This window comes from Ceratotherium simum, chromosome 27 (assembly GCF_057802395.1).
Source record: "Ceratotherium simum simum isolate JZ-2026a chromosome 27, ASM5780239v1, whole genome shotgun sequence".
NCBI lineage: Eukaryota > Metazoa > Chordata > Mammalia > Perissodactyla > Rhinocerotidae > Ceratotherium > Ceratotherium simum.
This window is the reverse complement of record NC_141926.1, coordinates 27,142,920-27,153,391: the sequence shown is the minus strand read 5'-3', so window position 1 is coordinate 27,153,391 and position 10,472 is coordinate 27,142,920.

Below are 10,472 nucleotides of genomic sequence, written 5' to 3'. Positions count from 1 at the left end.
ATCTACTGGGGCTTTGGGAAAGAAAAAAAGGAGGAGGATTGGTGATAGATGTTAGCTCAGAGCTGGTCTTCCTCAGCAAAAAGAGGAAGATTAGCACAGATGTTAGCTCAGAGCTGATCTCCCTCACGGAAAAAAAAAAAGAAAAGAAAACCCTAAAGACTCCACCAAAAAACCGTTAGAACTAATAAACAAATCCAGTAAAGTTGCAGGGTACGAAATCAATATTAAAAAAAATCAGTTTTATACACCAACAACGAACTAGCAGAAAGAGAAATTAAGACAACAATCATATTTACAACGGCATCAAAAGAATAAAATACCTAGGAATAAATTTAACCAAGGAGGTGAAAGACCTGTATGCTGAAAACTATAAGACATTAATGAAAGAAATTTAAAAAGACATAAATAAATGAAAAGTTATTCCATGCTCATGAATTGGAAGAATTAATATTGTTAAAATGTTCATATTACCCAAAGCAATCTACAGATTCAATGCAATCCCTATCAAAATTCCAATGGCATTTTTCACAGAAACAGACAATCCTAAACTTTGTATGGAACCACAAAAGATCCTGAATAGCCAAAGCAATCCTGAGAAAGAAGAACAAAGCTGGAGGCATCACGCTCCCTGATTTCAAAATATACAGATATTCCTTGACTTACAATGGGGTTATATCCCAATAAACCCATCATTAAGTTGAAAATATCATAAGCTGAAAGTGCATTTAATACACCTAACCTACCAAACATCATAGCTTAGCCTAGCCTACCTTAAACGTGCTCAGAATATTTACAGTAGCCTCCAACTGGGCAAAGTCATCTAACACAAAGCCTATTTTTACAGTAAAGGGTTGAATATCTCATGTAATCTATTGAATACTGTACTGAAAGTGAAAAACAGAATGTTTGTCAGTGTATCAGTTGTTTACCCTTGCAACCACATGGCTGACTGGGAGCTATGGCCCACTGCTTCTGTCCACCATCAAGAGATGCTATCACTAGCCCAGGAAAAGATCAAAATTCAAAGTACTGTTTCTACTGAATGTGTAAATAAATTTGAAAAATCATAAGTCAAACCATTACAAGTCAGGGACCGTCTGTATTACAAAACTATAGTAATCAAAACAATATGGTACTGGACATAAAAACAGACACACAGCTCAATGGAACAGAATAGATAGCCCAGAAATAATCCCACACATATAGGATCAATTACTTTATGACAAAAGAGGCAAGAATATACAACGGGGAAAAGACAGTCTCTTCAAAAAGTGGTGTTGGGAAAACTGGACAGCCACATGCAAAAGAATAAAACTGGACCACTCTCATACCATATCCAAAAATTAACTTAAAATGGATCAAAGACTTGTATGTAAGAGCTGAAATCATAAAATTCCTAGAAGAAAATATAGGTGGTAAGCTCCCAGACATCTGTCTTAGCAATGTTTTTTTGGATCTGACTCCAAAGGCAAGAGAAACAAAAGAAAAAATAAACAAATGGGACTATATCAAACTAAACGGCTTCTGCACAGCAAAGGAAACCATTGACAAAACAAAAAGGCAACCTACTGAATGGGAGAAGATATTTGCAAATCATATATCTGATAAGAGGTTAATATCCAAAATACATAAAGAACTCATACAACTCAACAACCCAAAAAAACCGAACTGATTAAAAAATGGGCAGAAGATCTGAAAAGACATTTTTCCAAAGAAGACACATAGAATGCCAACTGGCACATGAAAAGAAGCTCAGCATCACTAATCATCAGGAAAATGCGAATCAAAACCACAGTGAGAGACTCCCTCACACCTGTGAGAATGGCTATTATCAAAAAGACAAGAAATAACAAGTGTTGGCAAGAATCTGGAGAAAAGGGAATCCTTGTGCACTGTTGGTGGGAATTTAAACTGGTGCAACCACTATGGAAAATAGTATCAAGTTTCCTTTAAAAATTAAAAATAGAACTACCATACAATCCAGCAATTCAGCTTCTGGGTATTTATCTGAAGAAAATGAAAACACTAATTTGAAAAGATATATGCACCCCTATGTTCACTGCCACATTATTTACGATAGCCAAGATATGGAAACAACTTAAGTGCCCATCAATGGAATGGGGTATATATAGACAATGGAATACTACTCAGCCATAAAAAATAATGAAATCTTGCCATTTGTGACAATATAGATGGACCTTGAGGATATTCTGCTAAGTGAAATAAGCCAGACAGAGAAAGATAAATACCATACGATTTCTCTTATATGTGGAATCTAAGAAACAAAACAAACAAATAAATGAAACAAAACAAAACCAGACTCATGGGTACAGAGAACAGATTAGTGGTTGCCAGATGGGAGGGGGATTGGGGGGTGGGAAAAATGGGTGAAAAGGATTAAGAGGTAGAAACTTCCAGTTATAAAATAAATAAGTTCATGGGGATGTAATGTGCAGCATGAGGACTATAGTCAATAATACCGTATTAACTCTGTATGGTGGCAGAGGGGAACTAGACTTATTGTGGTGATCACTGCCCAATGTATACAAATGTCGAATCATGATGTTGTACACGTGAAATCAATATAATATTGTATGTCATTTATACTTCAATTATTAAAAAAAAAAGCAAATATATTTAAATACTAGCATCCTTGGCTTGGAAATGTTATTTAAAAAAAAAAAAAATACTGCTTTTTCATTTACCTGTTTTTCCCTTAGGGAAGAGGTGTAAAAAAGAGAAAGTCAAGGTTAAAGCCATCAAAGGAAACGTTTTCAATTGCAGGAATGGTTATGAGCGTGAGTCAAAGTATTTTCACTTTTAGTGATATACTCTCTGTACTACAATATAAAGATTTTTACCCAACATATACACCAATTAAATGAAATACTGAAGCACATAAATGTAATGCCTACTATTTCTGATGTAATCAAAGGAGACTCTAATCCCAAATCTGCCGCTAACAAACTCAATGATTTTAGACAAATAACAACCTCTCTAGGACACAGTTCCTACTCCTATCAAATGGTAAAGTTGAATTGACATCTTGTGTAGTTGTATTTTTAAAATACACTTATTTTGTAAATAATTTCTTCTCCTGGATGAATTTAGGTTTGCTATAGGATTTATCCATAAAATAGAGATAGAATAAATCCCTGTGTTTCCTCTGAATTTTAGTCACATCACTTGTTTTAACACACAGGAAGGTCAACTCAAGGAGAAGATTTGAAGATGTTAACTGAGTACTAAGATAACATATTAGTACACAGGAAGGTGTGTAAATACCTCATCTATCACAGAACAAAAATTAATAACTTGGGAAACAAGTTGTCTTCAAAGAACAACTAACAGTTGTATGTCAATTACATCTCAAATAAATAAAAAGAAAAAAACGAAAAACAAAACCAACAAGCAAACAAAAAGCAACTAGCATATCTTTTGAATTGAATTGTTCTTGAATTGAAAAACTGACTGACCTAAGAGGCTTTCCCCAAAATCTGTTGCTTTGGAAAATGTCAAGAAAATGAGTATCATCTTTTAACTAATAATCCATTTATTAGTAATGTCTCTCACTGAGTGTTTATTGAACATTTACTTTATTTATTTCTATTAAGTGTTGTAGGAGCTATAAAAAAAGTTTAGGCAAAGTCTGTATTCAGGAATCAACATTTTATTTGAGGAGGTGAGAATTTAAAAAAATGAAAAAATATCTAAACATAAAGAGATAGCACTAACTCTAAAATGTAGAGCATGGACTCAAAGTCTTTTAAGAAAGTTAGAGAAGAGAGAGACTAATTTAGCCAGGAATAATCAGGGAAAGTTCAATGGATTAAGGAAAACAGATTAAGAAGGTGGGTAGGATTGGAGAGGTAGAAAGAAGAAATAGCTTCCCAACATGCATTAGGGAAGAAACAAACATGAGCAAGGAGAGGCAAGACTGAGGCTGTGTAGTGAGGACAATGAGCAGTCATAACATTTCAGGTTTCCACCAGAACCAAATGTTTTTCCTTCTTCTTTAGATGTTATTTTGGTGCCAAAGCAATCCCAGAGAGTATTCATGTCAACAGAAAGTAAGAACATGTGCCAAAAAAATCAGTACTTACAAACTATGGTGTATACTCAGCACCACCGCTAACCTGGAGGAAACTGGGAAGTCAGATATTTTTCCCCCCAGGGAAGGGCATCTTGCCATGGAACTCTCAGTAGCCAGGACTTTGACTTTATCTAGGCAAAATCTTCACTTGATTCTAAGTGTGCTTTTGAACATTTGGCAGGATCCACGAACCTAGTATTAAAGTTTCTGCTAACTCGTGTCACCGAAAGTGGCTACGACACAGTGCCTGGTCCTTTCATGTGCTGGATATAGAGTTAGATATTCTGCCTGAAGGGCATTTAGAGAGAGATGGCACAGAATATGGAATGAAAGTCTCCTTTGAAAGTCAATGAAGGAGTCTAGTTAGCCCTATATCTGGCAGAGGTAACAAGGAGGGTGCTGGGGAGGGTATGGCAGGAGAACAGGGAACCATGGCTATGGGAGAGTTTGACCTGGACTTTTTTCTTCAGCAGAGACAATTGACCATTCAAGTGCTGTGATCAATAATGAAATAAAGATACTCAAAATCTAGTTTGGCTACAAAAATTATATTAATGACATCCATTAATGATTATTGTCTTATCATTTTGGTTAATTCTCATGTGCACAATAATCATCATGCATAGTATAAACATACATCATATTAATGGGGTTGTATGCTACATTTAATAACAAAATTGACTTCTATTAAACATTTTTTATTGTTGCATGGTTTTATCTAATGTTGCATAGTTTCTTGTTTATCACTTTGAGAAATTAATCAGAACTCAGAAGATGGGTCTGGACATGACACTGATCTAGTCTGATGGCAGGAAAAACCACTGGAGGACCTATAGGAATTAGGAAAATGTTTCTGATAACTGCCCCTCCCCACAATAATATAAATAAAAAATAAGCCTTTTGAGCAAATTTTGAAATGAATCAGAATTCCGGAATCTCCGTCAACCAAAAATAGTAAGATGTTTATAAAATTAAATACTGAAAGGGAATTATCCTCATGCCACGAACCTCAAAGAGTCATCACCAAGGAAAAAGTCAGTAGATCTGACATGGTTGGCTCAGCTGTTAACCCCACCATGCTTTCAACACCAAAGGTGCTTAGATGGGCAAATGAGGTCTAGTTGAGCCCAGCTGCCTATACCGGATGCTCTTTGTCATAAACATGCCCCTAAATACCCTAAAGCTACCTGGAAGAGAACAGGTGTGGCCTGGTTATCCCTCCGCCCACGCAACCAAATACACTCTTCTAGTGAACGTGGTGGATAATTCAAAGAAAACATTGAGGGATGGATGATAAAAGATATCTGCAGAGTACAAGTACTAAGCAAGAAAGACATTAAACCATTAAAAGCAAAATAAATGGATAAGACAGACAATACATATTTAATAAACTTTTTCAAGAAAATAGGAAAATAAATCCGCCAACTCATTTACAAAAGTTCGTATAATCTTGATAACTTCAACAATATGGACCAAGATATAATACATTAATCCAAATCCGCAAAATTTAACGTACAGAGATATAGATATACATAAAGAGATATGATGATGATCATGCAGAAATGCTTCCAATAATGCAAGGATGATTTAATTTCATATATGCAATGTAATTTACCACAAAAATGAAATAAAGGAGAAAAATACACAATCTTCTGAATAAATGCAAAAAAGTTATATAACAGTCAATGTCTATTTATGATTATAAGAAAAAGAGGAAAACTTGTAGAAAACTGAAAGCAGACAACTTCTCTGCTTTGATAAAGACTATCATAAACTGCAGCAAAGATCATGCTCAGTGAAACAGCTTCAGGCGATTCCCTTTCAAGTCTGCAATTAGACAACGATGCTTAGTACTACTGCTACAGTTCTAGAAGGAACATGAAATCCTAGTTAAGGCAATAAAACAAAAAAAAATTTTTTCCAGGATTGGAAAGAAAGAAGTAAAAACATTTTATGTGCAATTTACACAAAACCACCAAGGGAATCCTCAAACCATTAGAACTACTGAGTGTTCATCAAGTTTGTTAAATATAAGATTAACAAGCAAAAAAAAAGTATTTCTCAACACCCGTAGTTCTCAAATGAAAGTGATTGTGCCTGCCAGCAGACCTTTGGCCATATATGGAGACATTTTGGTTGTCACCATAGCGGGGCTTGAGAAAAAGGTGCTACTGGCATCTAGTGGGTAGAAACCAGAGATGCTGCTCAACATCCTATGATGCACAGGAAAGTCTCCCACCTAAAGTATTACCCAGCCCAAAACATCAACAGTAAGCCTGCTGAGAAACCCTGTGCTGCAACAGCAAAATAACCAGTGAGAAAATATAATAAAAAATAAGGTACCATTCACAAAAGCAATACAGACTACAAAATATCTAGGGATTAACCTAACAGACATTTGCAGGAACTTAATGGAGAAAATGCTAACCTCTCTTAAATGGCCTAAAAGAAAACCTGAAATTAATGGAAAGATATTTTATATTTGTAGATATATTTACTTAATATTATAAGAATGACTGATTCTTTCCTAGAGTAACCAATAAATTTTAAGTAATCCAATTTTAAAAATCATCAGTATTTGGGGAATTTGTTAATCTGATTTTAAAGTTTTTTAGTGGAGTATTATTTGGGGACGCTTACCCTACACTCTTTGAGTGGTTACTAACTTCTAAAAATTTCAATAATATGTAGATGTAGAAACAAATTGAAGTTTGCTATTTAGGGGCAGTGGTTTCTTAGCCTAGTATAAATTGTAGCAATTCTCAATATATGGAGTTTAACCTATTTGAAATAACCAAAGTTTTTCATCTTGAAGGATAAAATTGTATGTCTATGCTCACCAGAAAATTAGTTTTTAAAACAATGATATTTGAACATCATCACTGTTTAAAGTATGCACGCTTATAGCTGGACACTAAATAAAGACTAGATGATCACAGAGAAAGTTCTGAATATCATTTTTCCTTTGTTCTTCCCTGACACGGCAGTCTACTAATTTTGGTACATGTTTTATATCAAAACTCTCTACCTCTAATCTCTCAGAAACTCATTAATCTGTATTAATAGCCTTTCTGGGAAGCCGTAAGTTTAATCAATTCTTATTTGATAAGGGTATCTAATGCTTTCAGTGATGGGAGACATACTGAGCAACAAACTGTTTCAGAACAAGAAGCATTTTCTAAAGTCACGTCAGATGTTGATAAAGTGAAATTCCTCATACAATACAGAAATGTAATTCTCAATTCTTTACCCACTGAGAAGGTTAATAAAACAGAAGAGCTTCAAAATGTTATCTAAATACTTGAAGAGAGAGAACTTATTAAAACATGGTATTTCTTCATAATCTGGATACTTTCGTATTCGGATAGTGCAGGCTGTTTTCTCAATGATCTGATGGAGCTATAGAAGTCACTGTTAGGCTGGTTTTTAAATGTCCACTACAAGGAAGGCAATGACTGCAGTTAACTGCCACTTTTTGCAGCAAATGCCCTACCTCTGAGCTGCACCCTAATTCATTGTATCTAATAGGTTTTTAAAGTTTACATAATCCTTTACATCGATCATCTTATTTTATCCTCACCACCCTATGAGGCAGGAAAGAACAGAGATAATGCTTTTACCAATGGGAAAATGGAACTCAGTGACCTTGTGTGCAAATGTCTAGAAAGTACCAGAACTGGATTCAGGCCCTGGGCCCTTGGCTCCTGGTACACTGTCCTTCTACCACACTTGTTGGACAAGAACCACAATGGACTGAGTGGAAGCTGCTCCAGAAAAAAAATTAAAAACACATGGACACAGGTCAGGCTTAAAGGAATTTCTTTATGGTTATTTAATAAATTAGTTACTTAGCTTTAACAAACTGTTCTTCACATGAAAAGTTGATTTTGCTAGTCAGCCATCAAAATAAGATGTTTGCTATTTGATTTTTCCAAAGTTGTGATGGTTTTGAACCAACTCCTATCGCTTTTCTTCTCTGAATGCTCTCATTCAATCTGTTAGGACACTAAGGGGTGTGACGTGGCCAGGAGGCAGTTCGTGGCTAGCAAACTGCAGGATTCTTGAAGGTAATGCTCTCTTATTCTCTGCGTCCTCAGTGCCCAGTAAAATGCCTATTACATACAGAAATTATATACATACATATATCTACACACACACACATGTTTATTTAAATTAAGTTCTGAATTCCAATAGACTGCCCCTCTGCTATGACCCAGTGACCCAACAAGCCTGCACAAGTCTACATACCACATGGACCTACCACTTGTGCCTAGAGCTCATGAAATGACTTATTTGGCAATGCAGGACCATGAACACTCTGCTTTTTCCCATATCCACATCTTTATGCCTTTACACTAGCATTCCTTTCCCTCTTTGTCCTCCCGCAGAACTAAGTTCTCCTCTTCCTTCAAGACACGGACCAAATGTCAGTCTCCCGTAAAGCCTCTCTGACTCTCACCACAGGCCAGATCACAGGGATAAATCGTCCCCTGCTTTAGACTACTGCCGCACCTTCCATTGCCCTCAATTACTGCAGAGTGAGACAAGATCTGTGTCTTAGGAGGAATTGTAACACTGAAGTGCTTGCAAAAAAGGAACAAAACTTTCTGGTTTAACAGTACTTGAACAAGCTATTTCAGTGAAGCATCATGGCCCTGTGTTCAAACAGGCAATTTTAGTGCCCAGGGATCCCTCTGTTTAAGAGGTAAAATTAAGAGGTTAACTCGAGCATGGGAGGCGGGAAAAGTGTTCTAATGCTCTAGAATCACTTTTTAGTATCTTGCAACTTTACCAAGTATAATTCCACCTAGACTAGATTCAGTCTTTTTGGATTGAGTTTTTGCTTTTGTTTTCATGCATAAAGCCATGGTATAACTAAAATCAATTTCAAAAAAAAAATAATGATTTTATTTTGCGAAGACACTGGATTGTTTTTATTAATCATAATGTATAATTAAGGCTTTGGCTCTCATCAGATTTTAGCACATATAAATATCTGAGGCCGGCCCCGTGGCTTAGCGGTTAAGTGCGTGTGCTCCGCTACTGGCAGCTTGGGTTCGGATCCCGCGCACGCACCAACGCACCGCTTCTCCGGCCGTGCTAAGGCTGCGTCCCACATACAGCAACTAGAAGGATGTGCAACTATGACATACAACTATCTACTGGAACTTTGGGGGAAAAAAAGGAGAAGGATTGGCAATAGATGTTAGCTCAGAGCTGGTCTTCCTCAGCAAAAAGAGGAGGATTAGCATGGATGTTAGCTCAGGGCTGATCTTCCTCACCAAAAAAAAAAAATCTGAGAACTGTGACTTATAGTGTGAAGTCAAGATTTATAAATATAAAATAGTATCTTTTGGCCTCCAATTTCAAATGGCTAAAACATTGAATTATCTTTGGGAATATAAGCATTAAAAGAAATGAATTTGCTAATATTCTTCTCTGGAAATATTTCTGATGAAAACACAGAAATCTTTGTACATTAAAGTCATGTAGAAATAAAGCAGGCTATATATTTCTTAACCATGGATTGGACCTCCCTCCTCACTGATCTCTTTAAATGATAAATCAAAACTGATCAAATGAGAAAACATACATGAAACCACCTGAAAATTAAAAAATGCTGTAAGTATGTAAGACATTGTTACTATTCGACTGCACTAAACTAAACCATCTGAAGATTAACAACTTTTTCTTTTCAGAGTAACTATTGGCTTACATTGCCTTTGTTAGAATCTCTACACAGTCAACTCTAAGAATAAGAGCAAACAAATCCAAAATATTTTTCTCCCTGAATATTAGAGGCAAATTTTTATGGATACTTCCAAAGAGGTAACCGAACCACCTTTAAAAAATTATTATAGCAAGTAATATGTGCTCTATTTCATTTTCAGTTCTGAGGTTGCTTTTTATTTTTCTTTTTCACCTGATACACTGTATATTGGAACTATACTTCCCACTGTTCTCATTTTCTAGAAATCATATATATTGACTTGGGTCTCTGGTTTTCATGAATTTTCTCATGTGGCATGGAAATTTGGCTTCACTTTTTCTAATGATATAAAAGAATTGCAAGTATCCAAGAAGAAAGCTCAGTCTCTCCCATCACACACATTCAACACAAACTTGGACAGGACAGGCCAGACGAAGGCAGGCCAACAAATGTTCTATCTGTGTGAAGGCAGGTCAGGATACCAGCTGGCCCAGAGGAGTGAGACCCACAACACCACTCAGGAACAAAAGATGGTGATCCGGCTTTCTTCTGGCCTATGAAATTGGAGTTACTATAATATTGTCTAGGAAGAAAATGTCTTTTAATTTTCTACTTTACATAAGCATGAACTGAATGTTTGGGTCCTGCAGATAAAATAAATACCACAAA